Genomic DNA, 21,735 nt, shown 5'->3' on the forward strand with positions numbered 1-21,735 from the left:
CAGGAATGTATAAGCGCCCTGAGGGATGGGATCTTGTCTTCCTGTTGCTCAGTCATTTAATAGGCACTTGCTAAATATTTGTGGAATGAGTGAATGACTTAATTAATCTACAAACTGTGGAGACTCAGATCGTGATAGGGACAGCTGTTGGTAAATTTAATTCAATATGTATTGTGCGCTTATTTTGTGCTTACTATGTGGCATTCGGCATCATCTTGTTGCTGTTATTCATTGTGGTGAAAAGAATAAGGCAGCAGGTAAGTCTGATCTGGGCCCAGAGCACAGACCGTAGGCGCAGCTCATCTCTTCATTGCTTTCTCCCCATTTTTAGAGAGGCAGCAGGAACCCCCCCGCCCCGCAACCACCACCACCACCACACACACACACACACACACACACACACAGAGAGAGAGAGAGAGAAAGAGAGAGAGAGAGAAACGGGACAGCCTCCTCTATGCACTGCTTCCTGTTCCCTAGCCTTGCTCCCCGCATCCTTCCCTCTGGTCCTAGTGTCCTGGTGTCTTGAAGATGCTGGGTAGATAGAGAGACATCCCTCTCCCTCTCTCACCCTGGGCTCTGGGACGCTGGCCCTGCTTCCCCAGAGAGCGATCGCCCCGGACTTGTGCCTGTGTTCCGGCCTAGGGCAGCCGGAACCTCCGGATATCCCCAGCGGAGTCTCAGGACAGCTCACAGGGAAGTACCGGCTTGGAGCTGCGCGTTCCCTGCGCGGCTGGCGGAGGGCGAAGAGCAGGAAGGGCCCCGGGGACGACGATAGCGGAGTGTTGGGGAGGCCACAGACGCGGACTGCGTGGAGAAAGCACGCGCCGGGGCCGCAGTAGCCGGGCAGGGGGATGGCGGAAAGCAGCCCTCTCTGGAACATTTTATTCTGATCCCCGCAGGACGCCCCCGCGAGCTCCGGCTTGAGCACGCGTGTAACAAGTGTGCGATTGCGCGTGCGACTGGCGTGTGCGCGTGGGCACTTACACGTTCCCGGGGAGGCTGGGGGCAGGAGCTTCACTGTTGACACAAAGAGCGCTTACAGGAGGAACATTTAAATATGGGGGCAAAGAAAGAAAAAAGAGTTAAAGGTTTAGGAGATGGGGGAGGAGGATGGGGCTTAAGGACTCGGTGTTGCCGCGGCTCAGCCAGCGGGGCAGGAAGCGCGGGGAGGGAGAGCGCCTGGGCCCGCTTCTCGCCTATTCTACGCAGAACTTTTCTCTCCTCCTTCTTCCCTCGCTCTGCCTCTCTCGGGGCGGTCTCCGGGGACTGTCTCTCACATCCATTCTCCTTTCCTCCTTGATTTATGCTGCAGAGTGGAACGACCTTCCCTGACCTCATTTTCATGTCGGCGCGAGCACACCCGGAGCCGGCTACGCACATTCCGGAGGAGGCGCGCGCTGACACGCACACACGCACACACACACACACACTCGAGACACTGCAGGGCTCTGCCCATCCTCGAGTTCACACCAGCCCCGCCACTATTATGGGCACTGCCGGGGCTGTGGACGCTCAAAGAATAGATCCTCATTAGCATCTTGCTTTGAATATCATTTGCATTTTATTCATTTCGTGTCAAAACGCTCAGAACTCTCCCCAGCCCGCACCTTCCCCAGAGCTTGGGAGTCATGGGTTTCCAGCTCAAGCCCCTTCTCTGTGGACCCCACGCTTGCTGGCTACCCCCCACCCCACCTATCCTGCGCCACAGCCCCCACAAAATGAATTGACGTCTCTTAAGTCTTGGCAAGTTCCATCTCCTGCGCTAGGGTGCATTGTCTCATCTAATCCTGACAGCAACTCAAGGAGCAAAGCACCATGCTATACCCATTTGAGAGTCGAGGAAACTGAGTCACAAAGGTGACTTGACCAAGGTCGTGGAGCTAAAAACCGAGGAGGAGAAACTGAAACCCAAGGCGACCAAATACGAAACCCAAAGAGCTTAACCACTTCGCTGCCCCGGCTCAGGCAAGGTCAAAGCTAAGGTATGATAACTCTGGCAGGAGAAAGTCTGTTTCCCTACGTGGTAGAAAGTCCTCGGGCCCGCCACGACCCTTCCCACATCCCGGCCGCAGCGGGACCGGGGCACATTCCCAGTGCGGGCGCTCGCAGCACCACCTCGCCTGGCCGCCCCCAGTCCTGACCCCTTCCTAGAGCTGGATCGGCCAGGTCCGGCCGCCGTGCTCGCGGGGTCGTCCGTCGGCGCTAGCTAGTTAAGAAAAATAAACAACGTTCCAAATGAAGGCGATTCCTTTCAACCCAAGCTCCGCCGCCTGCCAGAGAAATGCAAACAGCGGGGTACGGCCGGAGTCCGCCCCAGCCCCCGCGCCGGAGCTGCGGGTGGCAGGGTCTGGCCGCGGTAACCCGACCCGCCGCGCCGGCTCCCCGCGCGCTGCCCTCCGCCTGCCCCTTCGCCCCTGACCCCGCCGGCGGCGCGCTGGGCCTCCGCCCGCCATCCCCAGCGCCCCCCACCGGGCCGGGACCACGGCCAGCGGTCCTCGGCGCCCTTCCTGCCCCCTCCCCCCAGCGATCTCGGCCCCATCCGGAATCGCCACCCTGGGATCCCCAGCCTTCCTGCGCCCTCGAGGCCACCGGGCTCCTGCGAGCAACGCTTCCCTGCGGCGACCGCGCGCTGGGATCACTCAACACCAAGAAAAAAAAATGCACTGGGAACGACAGAAACCTGCCTTAGCGAACCATTCCCTAGTGGATCGGGCGTGGGGGGCTGCTTCCAGATACGACCCCTGCTCACCCTGCAGGGTGCGGCCGGGACAACTATGGGCGCCACTGCGGAAGGCCTGATGACCTGATCCGGCACGGTGTGGCCACCGTGGGCCCACAGAGGGTGAAGGGGTAGCTTATGTTGAGTGGGGGTGTCCACCTGGACAGACCAGGCGAGCCTCGCTCCCGGTGCGGGAGCTAGTTTTCCCTGGATCTTCCGCGGCAGAGAAGCCTGCGTCAGGGACCAGCAGAGTGAGCCGACCGGCGGATGCAGTTGACCCCATTCGCGTCCAAACTTCACTTCGAGGAAACGCAGCCCGGCGCGCGGTCCACGCAGGACGCGACAGCGCCACCCTCGTTTGTACGGCTGCGCGAATGACTCGAGAGAGTCGCGGTGGCTGCACGTGCGTGCGCAAAGCGGGAAGGAGTCATGAACAGTCCCGGGCGCAGGGCGAAGAAATCCTGGGACCTCGGCAAGAGGGCCTCACCACTGGAGATGGGGTAGCTACGCCGCGTGGCGGGGGGAGGGGTGGTGGGGGGCGCCTAGCCAGTTGCAGGGGCCTCAGGACTTTCCATGGCCTCACCCCTCTTCTAGGCCACGTGGCCAGCGTCCTCCAGGCCACCACTGGGGATGAGGGTGCTCGAGCCTCGGTGCCCAGAGTGTTGGGAGGGGCGGTGGCGCACCCGCTTCCTCCGAATTCCTGCATCGCAACGCTGGGCCGCACCGAAGGCGGTAGGATGTGCCAGGCGTAAAGTTCCGATTGGCTTCGAGAGAGTCGGGGGCAGGCGAAGACGCGGACCCCGCGGGCTTCCTGTCCTCTTTATTCCCAGCTCCTTTTCGCGGGATAAGCCTGTCTGACGGCTTAAGTGCAGTCTCCCTGCGTCCCTGCCTGAGCTTTCCAGCTCCCAATTATTTCGCGGGATTGGGAGCCGAGCGTTCTCCCTGGAGCGATGCTCACACCCGTGCGCACTTGCCTAGACTTCCAAGCCCGCTCTCCGGGTCCCTCTGCGCCGCGGCACTGCGCACTCTTCTGCTGCCGGGGCTCCAACACCTCTGGAGCTCCAGGCCCTGACTTTCCCGCAGTCTGTCGACCCGAGCTGCAATCAATACCAATTCAGTACCGGGCCGCTCGCTGGCCTCGACTCCTTCCGCGGCACACACGTATACACCGCATTAGAGATTCCCTTCTCGCACTTTCGTGAAGGGGCAAGATGTAAGCTCGGGAGAATTCCACTTTCTTCAAAGATTCCCTACCCGGGCGTCGTATGGGGATTTTTTTCCCCCATTGTAGTTTTCTTTTTAAAGAAGTTTTCTTTAAAAGTAGAAAAAAAGTAGACACGAACACCACCGCCACCATCTCTTCCCAGCTTCCTAAATCGGTCCCTTTTTGCCAGCTGAAACCCAGCAATTATGGCAGGAAGGAATCCTTTCCTCTTGGGTCCTTCAAAAAGCGCCACTTTGGAGACGGTGATAAAGCTGCGCTGCCTGAGTCGTTCCCCTACTCCCAACCCCTCGCTCCCCATCACTGCCCCTCCTGGACCCTGCTGTGTAGACAGGACCTCAAAGAGTTCCCGAGGGAACAGATTTGAAAGCCCAGCTCCGGGTTCCCTGGACAGTGGCAGGTCAGCCCCTCGCTATCCTCCTATCCCCCTCCTCCAAGTCCGGTCCCCCTCTTTCACCCCAACCCCCACCCTCGCGTGGGACTCAGACACTGATCCCGGGGCGAGAATGCGGCTGACAGTTAAATTGCAGTGTAGGCCGAGGGGGGGAAAAGGGACCGTGTCTCTTTAACGGGCCCTGCAGACAAAGCGTCTCCCCTTGGAGCGAGCGGAGCCAGGCGCAGCCGCGCGCAGACCTGTCAGCGCGTCTCAAGCGCTTGGGAGAGAGTTTGCAAAGTCATAATTATATCTCTTAACCTGTCTTGCTCTCTGCAGAAGAAGGTCCCATTATATTGAAATGAGATTATTAGCCATCAAATACTTTCTTTCTCGGGAGTTTTTTTTTTTTTTTTTTAATTCAAATACCTTAACGACTTGGCAATTGCATTTTGATCAGATTTAGTTGGCGCCCCAGCCCGGAGCGGGAGCCGGGGCGGGAAGGCAGCTGGTTGGGGAGGGACGAGGGGGAGGTCGGGGTGGGGGGGGGGGGAAGCCAGAAGAGTTTGCAAAGAAATGCAACCCCTCTTTTATCTCGCTCCTAGGTCTCATTTACCTGGCGAGGGCCTCCAGGCCTGGGGAGGGGGTGTGAGATGAGGGAAGTTAGGGCGGAGTGGTGAGATGTCTTTTATCCCCTTGGGACCTGTCGGCTTAAACCGCTTCTTTGAAAATGGAACGCGACTTTCAGGCAAGGCGAACGTGGACGCCGAGGCGGAGGCCAGGCTGCGGAAATCTGAGGGCTACAGAATAGGGTTGGGTCTGGGGTACTAGGTAAAGACCGAGGCTGGAGCTGGGAGTGGCTCGGGATTAGCTTCTTCCGCTGGAGGTTGGCTTAAGGCTCGCGCCAGGTTCCTGGCGGATGGAATTTCAGAACGCAATAAATGGGGTTTTTCTCTACGTCCAAGGCCTGTCTGGTTTTACCAAAGATTGTGAGCCCCTTGAGTGGAGAGCCCATCTTGTTTCCAGACCCTGGAACCTCTGTCCCTACTGCCAACAGACCACCCCCTCCTCTCCCTGGACTGGGGGAAGGATGTGAGGTGGAAGATTTTCCAGACTCTAATTTTAAAGCCCCTCACTTTGACTTCCCCTAGTGGGAGGAGGAGCCAGGCTTGTGTTTTTCTTGGCTTTAGCCCAGACTCAAGGAAAATATAGGGAACAAGACAGCCACCAGCCCCACCTCCCCCACCCCGGACCCTCATATTTCACTTACAATCCTGGTGGGTCCGACCAGCCTCTAGTTCCACCCCATCGTCTTTGCGATGAGTATCTCTCTTCAGGTACTCAAAAAAGCATTATGAAGATCCGGAGTCCAGAAGCTTGGCTTCTAGGCCAGGTAGAACCACACCACCTTGGACCAGTCAGCTCTTGTCTCTGAGCCTCTGTTTCCCCTTGTGCATAATGAAAGCCTTGGACTTGAGATATATGCGTTCCCTTTATTCTCACATCATTTTTTCTGTAAAGAAGGTTCTTGCCAGATGTGGTCATCTGGAAGATTCCAGAGAGGCCATACCACTGCTCTTCAGAAAAGCAGCCTGAGGAGGGGTAAAAATCAATGTTGGCTTTAAAAGTCTCCAAGTAAAAAAACTGAGAAACTTTGATGGTGTCTACTAAAACTGAAGCATGCATACCCTATGACCCAGCAGTTCCACTGGCAGGCATTGTCCCAACAGAAATGCTGGCCTATGCTCACCAAAGGACATGTACAAAAAAACGTTTACACAGTACTCTTCACAATAGCCCCAAACTGCAAACTACCAAATGTCCATTAGCTGTGAAATTAGCTGTGATATAGTTACACGCTGGAATACTATATAGAAAAGAGAAAGAATGAGCTATGCTACATGTAACCACATAGATGACTCTCATGCTCAGCAAAAGAAACTAGACCTGGCCTGGCTCGGTGGCTCACAACTATAATCCCAGCACTTTGGGAGGCAGAGGCGGGCAGATCGCTTGAGCCCAGGAATTCGAGACCAGCCTAGACAACATGGTGAAACCCTGTCTCTACAAAAAGTACAAAAATTAGAACACCTGTAGTCCCAGGCACTGGGGAGGCTGAGATGGGAGGATCACTTGAGCCCAGGAGGTTGAGGCTGCAGTGAACTGTCATGGTACCACTGCATTCCAGCCTGAGCAACAGAGTGAGATCTTGTCTTTAAGAAAAAGAAAGAAAGAAAAGAAAAGAAAAAAGAAGAAGGAAAAGAAAAAGAAATCAGACCCAAAAGTATATTCTCCATGGTTCCATTTATTTAAAGTACAAAAACAGGCAAAATAAATCTATGTATGCTATTAGAAAGCAGAATCACGGTTACTTAGAGAAGGCATGGCTAGAAGGGATTATGAAGGAGGTTTCTGGGCCAATGGTGGTCTTCTGATTCTTGATGTAGTTACACAAGTGTGTTCAGATTATGCAAATTCATTGAGATGGGTACCTATATTAAGTGTGTTTTGTGAATTTATAATTATTAAAGCCTGAAATTGGACATTTCTTCTCCCTAGCCCTCAATCTCATTCATACGCTCACATATTCTAATGCTCCGAACTCTACAGTAGCAGGAAATCAATCAATGAAATCGTGTTTGGCCCTCTTCCCCTGTGTTCAACACTGTAAAGTATCCATGAATATATTTTAGTCCCTGCCTTTGAAGGTTTGCAGTCGAGTTTGGGAGGCAGATAGACACCCAGGAAATCACGGAGGAGATATCTAATGGAATAGAATGAGTGGTTTATGCCTGTGTCATGTGAACCTGACAGCCGGGGACAAATCTCAGCTCCACCACTTACTATCTATGTAATCTTGGACAAGTGACTTCACATCTCTGAGCCTCAGTATCCTTATCTGGAGTATGGAGAGGAAAATGTTAGTATTTACTCACGGGGATGCTGTGAGGATTACACCAGATAAATATATTTCTCTATAACAGCAACAAAAAATAGAAAATGAAATTATTCATTTTAAATGCTGTCTTAGTTCATTTGGGTTGCTGTAACAAAATACCATAGACTGGATGGCTTGTAGGCAGCAGAAATTTATTTCTTACAGTTCTAGAGCCTGGAAAATCCAGCATCAAGACACCAGAAGATTTGGTGTCTGGTGAGGACCCACTTTCTCACAGATGGAACCTTCTCACAGGAGTAGAGCCCGTAAATGTTAGCCACTATTATCACCTGGTATGGTGGTAAGTCTGGATTGGGCCGCTCAGAGTTCCGACAAGAGGATGGTGAGTATGAGTTAGGGTGAGTGTGTATCCTATAATGCACAGAGCAGCTTCCACAACAAAGAAATTTTCCAGCCCAAAATGCCAGTGATGCCAAGGTTAAGAACCCTTGATATGGAGGACAGAAGGGATTCAGTGGCAAAGGGAGAACATTCCACAGGAGGGGAGAAAGATGTGCTCTGGAATTTCTGATGTGAACTGAGGGTAGGTAGCATTGGAAGTGACCAGAGGAGTCCCTGTTTTGGTCTTCATCCCTCAGGCTGCAAGCTCCTCATTCATCTCCCTGATTTCAGAATTCGTGGGGGGTGGTTTATTTCCTGCTCTCAGGAGATACTTGGAAAAAGCAAGGCAGGTTCTCAGGAGATTTACAAGGCCACAGCATCGCATGTGCCTTGGAAGCACAATTGGAGGAAATTCCTAAGTTGGAGGCATCTGACCCTCTCCCAGAGGCTCAGAAGGGGAAGGGACTTGTCTACTGTCATGCAGTGCAGCTGGGAATGCTGAGACTCTACCCTTGAGCTCTGTTCTTGGCGTACAGAAAGTTAGGGGAGAAGGGATTGCAAATCTGGATTAAATGATCTAGAAAGGGAAAATATGACACATGTTAATAGTCAAAAAGGAAAGTCAGCACCGAACTTTGGAAGTGTTCAATAGAACAATGTGATTGTCTAGGGGTAAATATAATTCTTCGTTCTAAAATCATGCCTAATAGCCATAGTATTCCAGAAAGAAGGAAATTTACATTGGTTAATCACATTTTTTTCCAGAAGCAAATTCTATATCTCAGGCACTGTTCTAAATACTAGGGATACAGTAATGAACAACAGAGGCAAAGCAAACCCTCATGGGGCATATATACTGGGGGAGAAGAATGATAAATAAGACAATGTAATGCCAGGCATTTAACTGAGCACCTGCTATGGGTTGGGTGTCCCTTATAAATGTCCTCAGTTTCACAAGAACTTTTAAGATAGAAATCCCCAGTTTAAGATGGAGAAACTGAAGTTCAGAGAAGGCAAGTGACTTCCCTAAAGTAGAATGACTAATAAGTGTCAGATTCAGGATTTGAACTTAGTAAGCCATTCATGATAAACATAGTACACTTAGAGGGAACTTCCTTAATCTGATAAAGACTATCTACAAACTCCTACAGCAATAATTATGCTTAATGATGAAATAGTGAAAGTTTCCTCCTTTCTATCAGGAGAAGATACAATATCCAATATCAACACTTCTATTTAACATTGTATTAGATATCCTAGCCCGGACAATAAGACAAGAAAATGAAATAAAAGATTTAAGGATTGGTAGAGGGAAAGGAGAAATATTATTCATAGATGATATGATTGTATACATAGAAAATTCAAAATAATCTGCAAACTACTAGAATTAATGGTGAATTCAGCCAAGTCACTAAATATAAGATTTTTGTTGTTGTTGTTGTTGTTGTTGTTGTTTGCTTTTGTTTTTGAGACAGAGTCTTGCTCTATTGCCCAGGCTGGAGTGCAATGGCGTGATCTCAGCTCATTTCAACCTCCGGCTCCGGGGTTCAAGCAATTCCTCCACCTCAGTCTCCTGAGTAGCTGGGATTACATGCACCCACCATCATGCCTGGCTAATTTTTGTATTTTTGTAGAGACGGGGTTTCACCTTGTTGGCCAAGATGGCCTTGAACTCCTGACCTCAGGTGGTCTGCCCACCTCGGCCTCCCAAAGTGCTGGGATTGCAGGCATGAGCCACCATGCCGAGCCTAAATACAAGATTTTTTAATACAAGATTGATGCATTAAGATAAATTATATTTCTCTATAACAGCAACAAAAATTAGAAAATGAAATTATTCTTTTTAAATGCTGTCTTAGTTCATTTGGGCTGCTGTAACAAAATACCACAGACTGGGTGGCTTATAGGCAGCAGAAATTTATTTCTCATAGTTCTGGAGGCTGGGAAGTCCAACATCAAGGCAGCAGCAGATTTGGTGTCTGGTGAGGGCCCACTTTCTCCAGGTGGAGACTTCTCACTGTGTCCTCACTTGCTAGAAGAGGTAAAGTAACTCTCTGGGCCTCTTTTATAAGGGCACTAATCCCATTCACAAGAACTCTGCTATCATGACCTAATCACCTCCTAAAAGGCCCCACCTCCTAATGCCATCACCTTGAGAGTTAGGATTTCAACATATGAATTTAGAGGGGAGACATATTCAGACTGTAACAGATGCAATAGGTGGGTAATAGCTAAAGGGCATGAGGTTACTTTTTAAGGTGATGAAAATGTTTTAAAATTGACAGTGATGATGGTTACACATACCTACGAATATTCTAAAAACCACTGAATTGTATACTTTAAATGGGTGAATTGTATGGAATATGAATTATATCTCCATAAGCTTGGATTTCTTTAAAGATGAAGGGCAGGTACTGCTGGGGCTCTCGTTCCTACACTACCAATCACTAGTGCTTACGAAAATCCCTTCTAAAAACACAATTTACAATAGCAGCAAAGCCCATCAAATGCCTAGGAATAAATCAAATGAAAAATGTGCAAGACCTCTACACTGAACTTCAAAGCATTATTGAGGGAACTTAAAGACCTAAATAAATGTAGGGTTATACCATGTTCACAAATGGGAAGGCTCATATTGTAATGATGTCAGTTCTCAAAACGAATGCATAGATTCAATACAATTCCAATCAAAATCCCAGCAGGTTTGTTTTTGGAAATTGAATTCAAGTGGATCTGGCTCTATGGCTCACTGGAACGTGGACATTATAGAAAAAGATCCAAGGGTCATAGTGTCCCCTATGTACAGGGTTTATAGGCAGCTATAGTTGAAAGACCATCAAGACCACAGGACCCTGAAAAACTCATCTGGGAGTAGAATGAGGAGATAAAAAATATTCTCAGTTAAAACAGACTCTTACCATGCTTTCAGTAGACACAAGAGAAAGACCATAATTAACTAAATATATTTTCACTTAAATAAGAGTAGTAGGAAGGACTTGTCACCTTTATAAGTGATATCATTAGGGATATGGCTACCCAGCTGGGGATATGGCTCCCTTCATTGTGGATATAGGTGTGCAGGATTCCTCTGGCAAGGACTTGGAGAGTGGGTCAATAAATCTCTTAGGCCACATGCTCATGGGTACCAGCTTGTGCATGAGATTGCAGGAGGCCCTTGATCTGTCCCAAGGCAGCAGCTAGGACTTGGCCTCAGCCTTGGCTTTTGAGGAGCTGTGGAAGAGTTGAGGCTTGAAGTCAGTCGTCAGAGGAGATGGCTGCTTCCTCCCTGACGACAAGCTGAGGAGCACCCGAGAGGCTGGGCAGGAGGTTGTAGGGGGCAGGGGATCAGGGGATGCAGCACTGCCTTTGTCCTCAGCCTGCACCCACAGAGGCAGGGCTCCAGCACATGAAGAAACAGAGCTTGTTTCCCAGTGAGGGAGAGGGCAGAGACCCCAGGATTCCCTCAGTCTCCCATCTCGATCCCTTGAGGTGCGGGGCTTCCCTAAAAAGGAAGAAAATTCAGATCAGATGACAAGGGACTCAGAAGAAGAGAAACAAGAGATGCAGGGGAAGCACTTTCCGCTTCAATATCACACTCACTCTGCATCTTTCTGAAGAATGGTCTCTTCTCCCACAATGTGGACTCAGAGACAGATCCTACAACATAGCATCTCATTATTTTATCTAAACAGAGGAGAGGCCGGGCGCAGTGGCTCACACCTGTAATCCAAGGACTTTGGGAGGCCAAGGCAGGCGGATCACAAGGTCAAGAGATCAAGACCATCCTGGCCAACATGGTGAAACCCCGTCTCTACAAAAAATACAAAAATTAGCTGGGCATGGTGGCACGTGTAAATTGTCCCAGCTACTCAAGAGGCTGGGGCAGGAGAATCACTTGAACCAAGGAGGCAGAGGTTGCAGTGAGCCGAAATCCTGCCACTGCACTCCAGCCTGGTGACAGAGCGAGACTCCGTTTCAAAATAAATAAATAAATAAAATAAAATAAAAAGAGGCCAGGCGCAGTGGCTCACACTTGTCATCCCAGCACTTTGGGAGGCCCAGGTGGGCAGACCACCTGAGGTCAGAAGTTTGAGACCAGCCTGACCAACATGGTGAAACCCCGTCTCTACTAAAATTACAAAAATTAGCTGGGTGTGGTGGCACATGCCTGTAATCCCAACTACTCAGGAGGTTGAGGCAGGAGAATTGCTTGAACCCAGGAGGTGGAGGTTGCAATGAGCCGAGATCACGCCATTGCACTCCAGCCTGGGCGACAGAGTGAGACTCTGTCTCAAGAAATAAATAAATAAAAATAAAAAAATAAAATGAGAAGAGAAGTGGGGAAACTGAGAGCTAGAGAAGAGCAGATGATGGCTAGGAATATCAGGGAGCCAGAGGAGTCTACAGGGAAGGCAGGGGAGGTTGAAGAGCAAGGAGACGTCTGATTTCTGCAGGCTGGAAAACAGAGCTCTCCAACATCCTTTTTTTCCAGCACACACCTCAAGTAGGAGAGCTAGTCAGACTCACTCTTCTACACAGTCTGTGCTGGGAACTGACGTGTGAGGGGAGGGAAGAGAGGACAGATGTAACTGGAAAGAGAGAGGACACTTTTCCCACCTCTTGTAGTATCTCATTGAGTTCATGAAAGTCTACTTAGTACATATTGTCAAGGGCTCCTGTCCCTACTATGATGTCACAGATGGGTGGGTGCTAATAAGCCCCATGGGCCCCTGTGTTGAGTCACAGAGCTGAGGACTCCAGGTTCTCCCGGGAGCCTAGAAGATCTTGCTTCTTGCTTCCCCGGTGGTCTACTAAGAGCATGAGTTCCAGAAACATGTCAGCCTGTTTCTTTGTACTCATTCCTGTGTGCCCAGCATGGTGAGACCTGAAATAAAGAATATGGCACCCTCCCTGTCCTCACAGGGCTTGCATTCTAGCTGGGGAGAAGCACACGCCCAACACCAGTGTGAATACCACTGGGGCACCTCCCCATATGGTGGCTGGAGTGTGTTGACACCAAGTGCTAACAAGGCCCTTCCCTGCAGTCTGGAAAGTCCAGAAGCTTCCTGATGGAGGAGAAAGGGTAGATAGAGGTCGGCTTAGGAAGGGAGATTTGGGTGGAGAGACCAGACGAAGGTTACTGGGAAAAATGCAAAGCAGGACCAGAAACCAGGGCTAAGGCCATAGGTTCATGTTTGTGGGAACCAGGCAGTGTGAGGGCTGGAAAGGCAGTGTGGACCGGAGAAGGGAGGGTCGTCAGCATCAGGAATTCAGGGCTTATGGGGGAGTAATTGAAAGCCCTGGGAGCTGAGAGAAGCTTGAGAACTATAGCAGCCAGGGTCCCCACAGGAAACAGATGGTGTGTCCACACTCAAGTTTGGAGAACTGGAAGAAAGCTTGATAAAGGGCGTATTCGTTTCCTGGAGCTGCTGTAACAAATCACCACAAACCGTGTGTCTTAAAACAACAGCAATTTATTCCTCTCTGACTTCAGGAGGCCAGCAATCCACAACCAAGGTGTCAGCAGGGTCGGTTCCTTCTGAAACCATCCCACACCTCTCTCCTTGCACCTGGTGGCTGCCAACAACCCTTGCCCTTCCTTGGCTTGTAGCTGCATCACTCCAACCTCTGCCTCCATTGTCATATGGCCCTGCGTCTTCAGGTAGCCTTCTTCTACCTGTGTCATTACACAGTCATTGGATTTAGAGCCCACCCTAAGTCAATATGACCTCATCTTAACTAATTACATCTACAAAGACGCTCTTTCTAAATAAGGTATCATTCTGAGGTTCTGGGTGGACATGAATTTTTTTGGGGAGAATGCTATTAAAAGGGACTATTTACAAAGGTGTGGACAGGTGTAGGGAAACTCCAAGGGATACTGTGGTGTCCGGGGCTACAAAAGCAGAGAACTGGAGCCACCCCTTTATCTTCAGGGTGTGGAGAAGGAACCAGAAGGAAGTACAGAAGTCCACCTCGAGAGAGCTGTGATCTTTGGTGGCGCCCAAATCAACCCTGTGGGGAAGGAATGAGAGCACCAAGCCCCCTTCCCTTACTCTCCTCCACTCTTACTTCTTCAGCCAGAGTGCAGAGAGGCCACTGGTGCAGCCCATACAGATCACCCTCCTGAGGTAGCCAAAAAAGGGCTTCTGGAGAGGCAAGTAGAAGTCAGTAACACAATGGCAGTAAGGGCTGATGGCAAGACATGCCAAGAGGAGCCAGGTGGAGATCTTGGGTAGGGTGGACATCTGGACAGGGCTGTAGGGTGACAGTGTCTCCTCTGCCCTCGGGCCTGCTCTTTTTTAGACCTCAGTCATGTGGGCAGGCTCCAGGGGCCCATCTATGCCAGGTCAGGGCATCCTGAAGGTAACAGGATGAGCCCCATCTCCTTGGAAAAGAGGCCTGGTGGGGTTGCTCAAGGCATCTGAGTTCACACACTGGCCAGGACCAAATTTAATCATGGTCACATTCGTTGGCAGACATGCAGCTTTTTGGGGTTTGGGGTATTTTTTTAATGGACTTTATTTTTTAGAGCAGTTTTAGGTTCACAGCAAAACTGAGCAGAAATTACAGTGAGTTCCTATGCACCCCCTTCCCCACATACACACAGCCTCCCCACTGTCAACATCCTGCACTGGAGTAGCACATTTGTTGCAATCAGCTAACCTACGTGACACGTCATTATCACCCAGAGTCCATAGTTTACATTAGGGTTCATTCTTGGTGGTGAATATTCTATGGGTTTGGACAAATGTATAATGCCATGTTACCTACCATTATAGTATCATATAGAGTAGCTTCACTGCCCTAAAAATTCTCTGTACTCCGTCTATTCATCCCTCCACCACAATCCCTGGCAACCACTGATCTTTTTATTGTCTCCATGTTTTCACCTTTTCCAGAATGTCATATAGTTGGAATCATACAGTATGTAGCTTTTCCAGACTGGCTTCTTTCACTTGGTAATATGCATTCAAGGTTCCTCCATGTCTCTTCGTGGCTCAATAGTTGATTTATTTTTAGAACTGAATAATATTCCATTGTCTGGATGCATCACATTTTATCCATTTGCCTACTGAAGGACATCTTGGTTGCTTCCAAGTTTTGGCAATTATGAATAAAGCTACTATAAACATCTGAGTGCAGGTTTTTGTGTGGACATCGGTTTTCAACCCATTTATATTAATACCAAGCTTACTGGATGGTATGGTAAGAGCATGTTTAGTGCTGTAAGAAACTACCAAGCTCTTCCAAAGTGGCTATACCATTTTGTATTCCTACCAGCAATGGATGTGAGTTCATGTTGTTCCACACCTTTGCCAGCATTTGATGTCACATCCAGTTTTTAAAACATGAATTTGACACCTTTAGGTGGGGACTTGCTTTATTTTCTTTTTTTTTTTTGACACAGGGTCTCGCTCTATCACCTAGGCTAGGGTACAGTGGTGCAATCATAGCTCACTGCATTCTCAGCTCCTGGATTCAAGGAATCTTCCTGTCTTAGCCTTCTGAGCAGCTAGGACTACAGGCACACACCACCACACCTGGCTATTTTTTTTCTTTTTCAATTTTTTTGCAGAGACAGGATGTCACTCTGTTGACAGGAGGCTGCCTCAGCCTCTTAAGGTGCTGGGATTAGAGGTGTTAGCCACCACACCCAGCCTAGGTGGGACCTTCATGCCCAGTTCACCCACAGACTCACTCATTTCCCATTGACCCATCCCAGGCCCATTTTATTCACATATATTACCTGCCCAGCCCCAGTAGACATTTGAGTTTTCAACCCCTACTTGAGGATATAGAATGGAGAAGAGGAAGGTGACTTGCTAGCCACTTAGCATGTGGTTCCCCAACCCTGTGCACCCCCTCACTCCTAATAGGGCAGAGACACCTGGGAGGAGGAGGGAGGCACCTCTACCCACCGGGCAAGGTGGGGTGAGTGACTGGCCCAGGGGAAGGGCTGGGGAAATACTTCTTTAAATGGAGTTGTGTCCTAGGAAGGCCCTGATGCTATCTGAGTGCAGGCAAGAACAAGTTTTGTGCCGACCCTCTCCAAGGTTTATTCATCATATCCCAACTGCCATTTGGAAACATGGAAAAAGCATAGACTTTTGTTTCTGAAGATATAGGTTTCTATAGTTCCTGTCTGCTAGGGGCCTTGGACAGATCTTTTAATGCTTCTGAGCCTCAGTTTATCTTTCTGTAAATAATAATGGCTGTTTTACAAAGTTGCTATACCAGAAAAGTCATTTTTGCTCTTTGCCAACTATAAAATCAAGGACAATAGTAGTTATTGTCTGCTTCCTCTTCGCACCTCCTCACCTCCCATTCTCTAATGCATGTCAATCATTCCACTGAAACTGGGCTAGTTAAAGTCACCAGCGACCTCCACATGGCCAAGTCCAAGGATCAGTTCTCAGTTCTCATTGTAACCAACTTACCTGAAGTGCCTTAAGCTTTTTTTCTTCTCGAAATACTTTGTCCATGTTGGCTCCAGAGCATCTGACTCTCTTGGTTTTCTTTCTACCTCCTTGGGTGTGCCTTTTCTGTCTCTTTTCCAGGACCTGCCTCTTCTTCCTGACCTCTAAAGGATGGAGTTTACCAGGGCTGCATCCTTGGCACTCATCTGCCCACCATCTATTCCATGGGCTTGGTGACTATAGTAGTTTCCTAGGACTACTGTAATGAAGTACCACACTGAGTGGCTTAAAATAACAGAAATATATTCTCTCACAGTTCCAGAAGCCAGAAGTCTGAGATCAAGTCAACATACTCCCTCCAAAGGCCCTAGGGAAGAATTTCCTGTTAGCTCTTCTAGCTGCTGGTGGTTGCCGGTAATCTTTAGCACTTATGTCTGTGGTAGCATAACTCCAACCTTTGCCTCTATTTTTACATCTTCCTTCTGTGTGTGTCTGTGTCCAAATTCTTTCTCCTTTTTCTTCTTCTTCTCCTCCTTCTTCTTCTCCTCCTCCTCCTCCTCCTCCTTCTCTTTCTCCATCTCCTTTTCTGTAATCCAGGCTGGAGTACAGTGACACAGTCATAGCTCACCGTAACCTCAAAATCCTGAGCTCAAATGATCCTCCCCCATCAGCAGCCTCTTGAGTAGCTGGGACAACAGCAATATGCCAGCAGTCCTGACTAATTTATTTTTTAAAAAATTTTTAGAGGCAGGGTATTGCTATGTTGTCCAGGCTGGTCTTCACCTCCTGGGCTCAGGCAATCCTCCCGCCCTGGCCTCCCAAAATGCTGGGATTACAGGTGTGAATCACCATGCCCAGCCTAAATTTCTTTCCTCTTATAAGAACAAAAGTCACTGGATTGGGGCACGTTCCATTCCAGCATGACCTCAACTTGATTACATCTGCAAAATCCCTATTTCCAAATAAGACATAAATTTTGGAGGAGACACTATTCAACCCAGTACAGTGATGTTATCTGGTCTCCTGGTTTTAAAAACCATCCCTATATTATTGACTTTCAAATGCATACCTTCAACCCAGACATGGCTTCTGTCTTCCTATCTGTTGTCTTATGCCTTCTCCACACCTCCATTCACATGTTCCAGATCTACCATGTTAAGAATGAACTCTTGTTCTGAAACCTTGGTCCTTCCCTTTCTCCATAAATGGCAGCACTTTGCAACCAGTTGCTCAGACCAAAAATTCTGGAGATATCCTTGATTTCTCTATTTTTCTACATCCCAAATACAATTTATCAGCACATCACACTGGCTCTACTTTCCAACTATATTCAAAATCTAGCTACTTCTAACCACCTCCACCCCCACCTTTCTAATCCAAGCCACCATCCACTGTCAACGACTACAGAGCCTCTGACCTCATCTCCTACCATTCTCCTCATTGCACTGTCCTCTGCCAACTTACAATCTGAATTTATAATTGCAAAGGCCTGGATTGCTTCTGCTGACACATTTAGGGACTTGCTAAGAGTTATGCCATTCAGCCCCAGCCTTAAGAGAATTCTAAATAACCAAATAACTTCTCTCAGAGGTTTCTTCTCTTGATACTGCTCATGTTTTTGGAATTGCTTTCTTCTATTCATTCATTATCAATTCACATGTATTGAGGACTTCCTGTGTGCCAAACACCCTCCTGGGCTCTAGGAAAATAAGGTTAGATAAGAAGTAGTCTGTACTCTGCAGGCATTCCTAATCTAGTAGAAAAATGGTCAGGTAAACAGTGTGTGCTCTATGCACAGGGGGCTTTCTTCTTGAGCCCCAGATAAGGGGACACCTAAACCAGCCCCACAGGATATTCAGAAGATAACTCTAACCCTGCACAGGAGGCCTAGGGGTCTGGTTGAGGTGTTCCCTTCACTGGGGCTCAAGAAGAAAGCTCTTCCAGATTTTGCCCCCTTCTCCTCTTGAATATCACCCAATGTATCAAAGAAAGAAAAAAAACAGAAATACGACTCCATCTTCACTGGAGCTAGGAGATGCCTAAACCCCTGAAGCACAATAAGAAATAAAACAGCTGACACATGGCATACGAGCTAGCAAGGAGGAGTAAAGTCAAATCCCTGTGGCTGCAGGCAGTATCAAGGAAAGGAAAACCTGTTGGCTACAGAAAACCTGGGAAAAAAATCATTAATGGGAGACACCAGATACTGCAGAAAGCAAAAGCAAGGCAGAGGGTCTTGCACTGGGATTATTGCTGTGTGAGGAGTAGTGAGACCACTCTAGGGACCCACCTTCTCCTTCCTCAATAAGGCCATCATACCTCCCCAGTCTTGCAGGGGCCCGGGAGTTTGTTCTGGAGCTACAGAGTTATGAAATAAGTGAACCAGGGAAGCTCCAAAATGGGACCATCAAATGGCACAGGAAAATCAAACCCTTCCCCACTCAGCCCCAGACACCAGCAGCTGGGCTCCCCACAGGAGATGGGAGAAGCCATCTCAGGAGAGACCAAATGACCCCAGAGAAAAGACCAACAAATACTGGCATTTGGAAATCCCAATAAAAGTAGCTGGCTGGCCACTTTTTCAAGACACCCCAACTCACAAGCCCACCCATGCACTTCCAATGAGAAACACCCAAGAATAATCAAGTATTCAAGAAAAGCCTCAAAGATAATAGGGAAAAAAATGAACAAGGGGAGAGAAAAAGAACTCATGGAGAAAAGTAGCAATTGTAGAAAGCAAAACAATTCAAAGAAATTACAATGAATAGCTTCAGAAAGATAACAGAAGATATTACATCCATAAAATAAAAAAAGAATGCAATACTTTAAAAAATAAAGAGGAACAAAGAACAAATTTTATATGATAGTCAAAAATGTACAAGTCAGTAGTAGAAGTTGATGCTGAAGTCGATGAAATCTCCTAGAAAGTAAAACAAAAGGATAAAGTGAGGGATAATAACAGAGAATAGATAAGAAAATTAGAGGATTAGTCCAGAGGATCAAAACTGACTATTAGGAGAATATAAAGAAAGAACTGAAAGGAAGAGGAAATTGTAGCAAATTGTATTTTCCAAAGATGGCTGTCACAATATCCCCTATCCCACATACTTTTCTAGAATCTTGCCATGCCCCCATCAAGAGGTGGTTGTAATGGATAGTAGGACAATACATTTAAAACATAGGTGAGTTGCAGGGCGCAGTGGCTCACGCCTGTAATCCCAGCACTTTGGGAGGCCGAGGCGGGCAGATCACCTGAAGTCAGGAGTTTGAGACCAGCCTGACCAACATGGAGAAACTCCATCTCTACTAAAAATACAAACTTAGCAAGGGCGTGGTGGAGCATGTCTATAATCCCAGCTACTCGGGAGGCTGAGGCAGGAGAATCGCTTGAACCCAGGAGGCAGAGGTTGCAGTGAGCCGAGATCACACCATTGCACTCCAGCCTGGGCAATAGGAGCAAAACTCTGTCTCAAAAAAAAAAAAAAAAAAAAATAGGTGAGTTAAAGCTACATTTATTTTTTAAAGTCATATCAGTATGAAGGCTGACTACGTTTGTGGCCTGCACACCTCTTAATATTAAGGAGAATTAAGAATTCTTATCTGAATCATCCAGTTTTGCAATTCCTTTGCCCTTGAATCTTCAGAGGCTTTTGTGACTGTATATTCACCAGCACGGTAGAAGGGAGAATGTATGATAGGAAGGTAGTCATCAAAGGCAACATTCTTTCTGCCGTGCTTGCAGGAAGGATTGCCCTAGAGTCCTGAGTCACTGCGGAAGCTGGCTGTTACTATGGAAAAAGGCTGCCATACTGTGAGGAAGCCCAAAAGAGGCCTGTGGAGAGATCACATAGGATGCCCTGAGAAGAGAGAGATGGCCAGTAAGACCCCAGCTATTCCAGTCCCCACGGTTCCAGATCCAGATGTCATCTCACTATGATCTCGTGACAGAGAACCACCTAGCAAAGATTTTCCAACATCCATGAGAGGTTATAAAGTGATGGTTATAGTTTTAAGTCACTTAAGTTGGGGGCGATTTGCTACAATGTTAGCAATAGCTAACCAGAATATTGCCTAAGAGATAATAAACTTCCCAGATTGAAAGATATGAGTCCCCAGACTAAAAAGTCCCACTGAGAGAGCCTGGCATGATTCATGGAGAAAAGACCTACTCTAGAGCACATGTGAAATTTCAGAACAAAGGGAGAAAGTAAAAATCCAAAATAAAGAAAAAGAAAGAAAGAAAAGAAAGAAAGAGAGAAAGAGAGAGAGAGAGGGAGGGAGGGAGAGAGGGAGAGAGGGAGGGAAGGAAGGAAGGAAGGAAGGAAGGAAGGAAGGAAGGAAGGAAGGAAGGAAGGAAAGAAGGAAGGAAGGAAGGGAAATAAAGGAAGAAAAAGAAAAAAGAAGTTGGTGAGAGGGTGAGAGTTACGGAAAGCAGGGAAATGATACAGAAGATTAATAATTAGTATGGCACTGGACTTCTCAAAACTAACAGCAGGGACTGGGCACAGTGGCTCATGCCTGCAATCCCAGTGCTTTGGGAAGCTGATAACTGGCGGCCAGGAGTTCAAAATCAGTGTGGGCAACATAGTGAGACACCATCTCTACAAAAAAAAAAAAAGAAAAAAAATTCAATGGATCAATCTTTGCATTAGGGAGGATATGCTCCCAAGTTAACACAACAGAAGTTTATTTCTGCTCACATAGTAGTCCTGGATGGATGTTCATGTAATAGGCAGGCACTCCTCTGTGAGACCCAAGCTTCTTCCACCTTGAGGCGCAGCCATACCACAGGCCCCCTCCTAACCTTTTTGGGGCCCTGGACCCCTTTAACTATCTGGCAGACACTTTCTGATAATATTTTTAAATCCATAAAACAAAACACATAGTAGTACAAAGCAAAGCAATTATATGGACATATAACTATCAAAATAAATAAAAACCATTGTGATATAGTAATAAATGTGTTTCTGTATTAATTGAATAAATAGTAAGACAATACATTTAAAACATAGGTGCGTTTAAGCTACGTTTATTTTTTAAAGACATATCATTGTGAAGACTGACTACACTTGTGGCCTGCACACCTCTCAGTATTGAAGAGGGCTAAGAATTCTTATCTGACGGCCTGATACGGTGGCTCATGCCTGTAATCTTAGCACTGTAGGAGGCCAAGGCAGGCAGATCATGAGGTCAGGAGTTTGAGACCAGCCTGGCCAACATGGCAAAACCCCATCTCTACTAAAAATACAAAAATTAGCCGGGCATGGTGGCGCATACCTGTAATCCCAGCTACTCGGGAGGCTGAGGCAGGAGAATTGCTTGAACCCAGGAGGCAGAGGTTGCAGTGAGCCAAGATCGCACCACTGCACTCCAGCCTGGGCGACAGAGCAAGATTCCATCTCTGAAAACAAATAAATAAATAATTCTTATCTGAATCATCCAGTTTTGCAAACCTTTAACAAACAATGCATCTACCTCCACATATTAATTGACCAACAATTGGAGGCAAGGACTACTGGAAAGCAACATAGATTGTGAGCACATGTGACTTCCACATTTGGTGGTGGAATGCCTCCTCTGCTCAGCGTCGGCCAGTTGTGTGGCACAGCTGTCTATCAACAGGAAGCCTGCAATTATGTGCAGTCTAGTGGCAGGTCTAATAACTGCCGCGGTTTCTAAGTAGTGATGAATGTAATGATATTTTGAGCTATCTGCAACAAC

The 21,735-nt window shown here is 47.9% G+C and overlaps 1 long non-coding RNA gene across 1 annotated transcript; it reads right to left on the reverse strand.

Annotated features, from left to right (window-relative positions):
• Nucleotides 1–5,584: 5,584 nt before the first annotated feature.
• Nucleotides 5,585–12,267, reverse strand: LOC129059935 (uncharacterized). The gene is made up of 3 exons (XR_008526163.1): nt 12,212–12,267; nt 10,598–11,096; nt 5,585–5,906 (listed from the first exon to the last, which is right to left on the reverse strand). It is a non-coding gene; the product is annotated as an uncharacterized LOC129059935 (long non-coding RNA).
• Nucleotides 12,268–21,735: the final 9,468 nt, after the last annotated feature.

This window comes from Pongo abelii, chromosome 5 (genome assembly GCF_028885655.2).
Source record: "Pongo abelii isolate AG06213 chromosome 5, NHGRI_mPonAbe1-v2.0_pri, whole genome shotgun sequence".
In the NCBI taxonomy this organism is placed as follows: Eukaryota; Metazoa; Chordata; class Mammalia; order Primates; family Hominidae; genus Pongo; species Pongo abelii.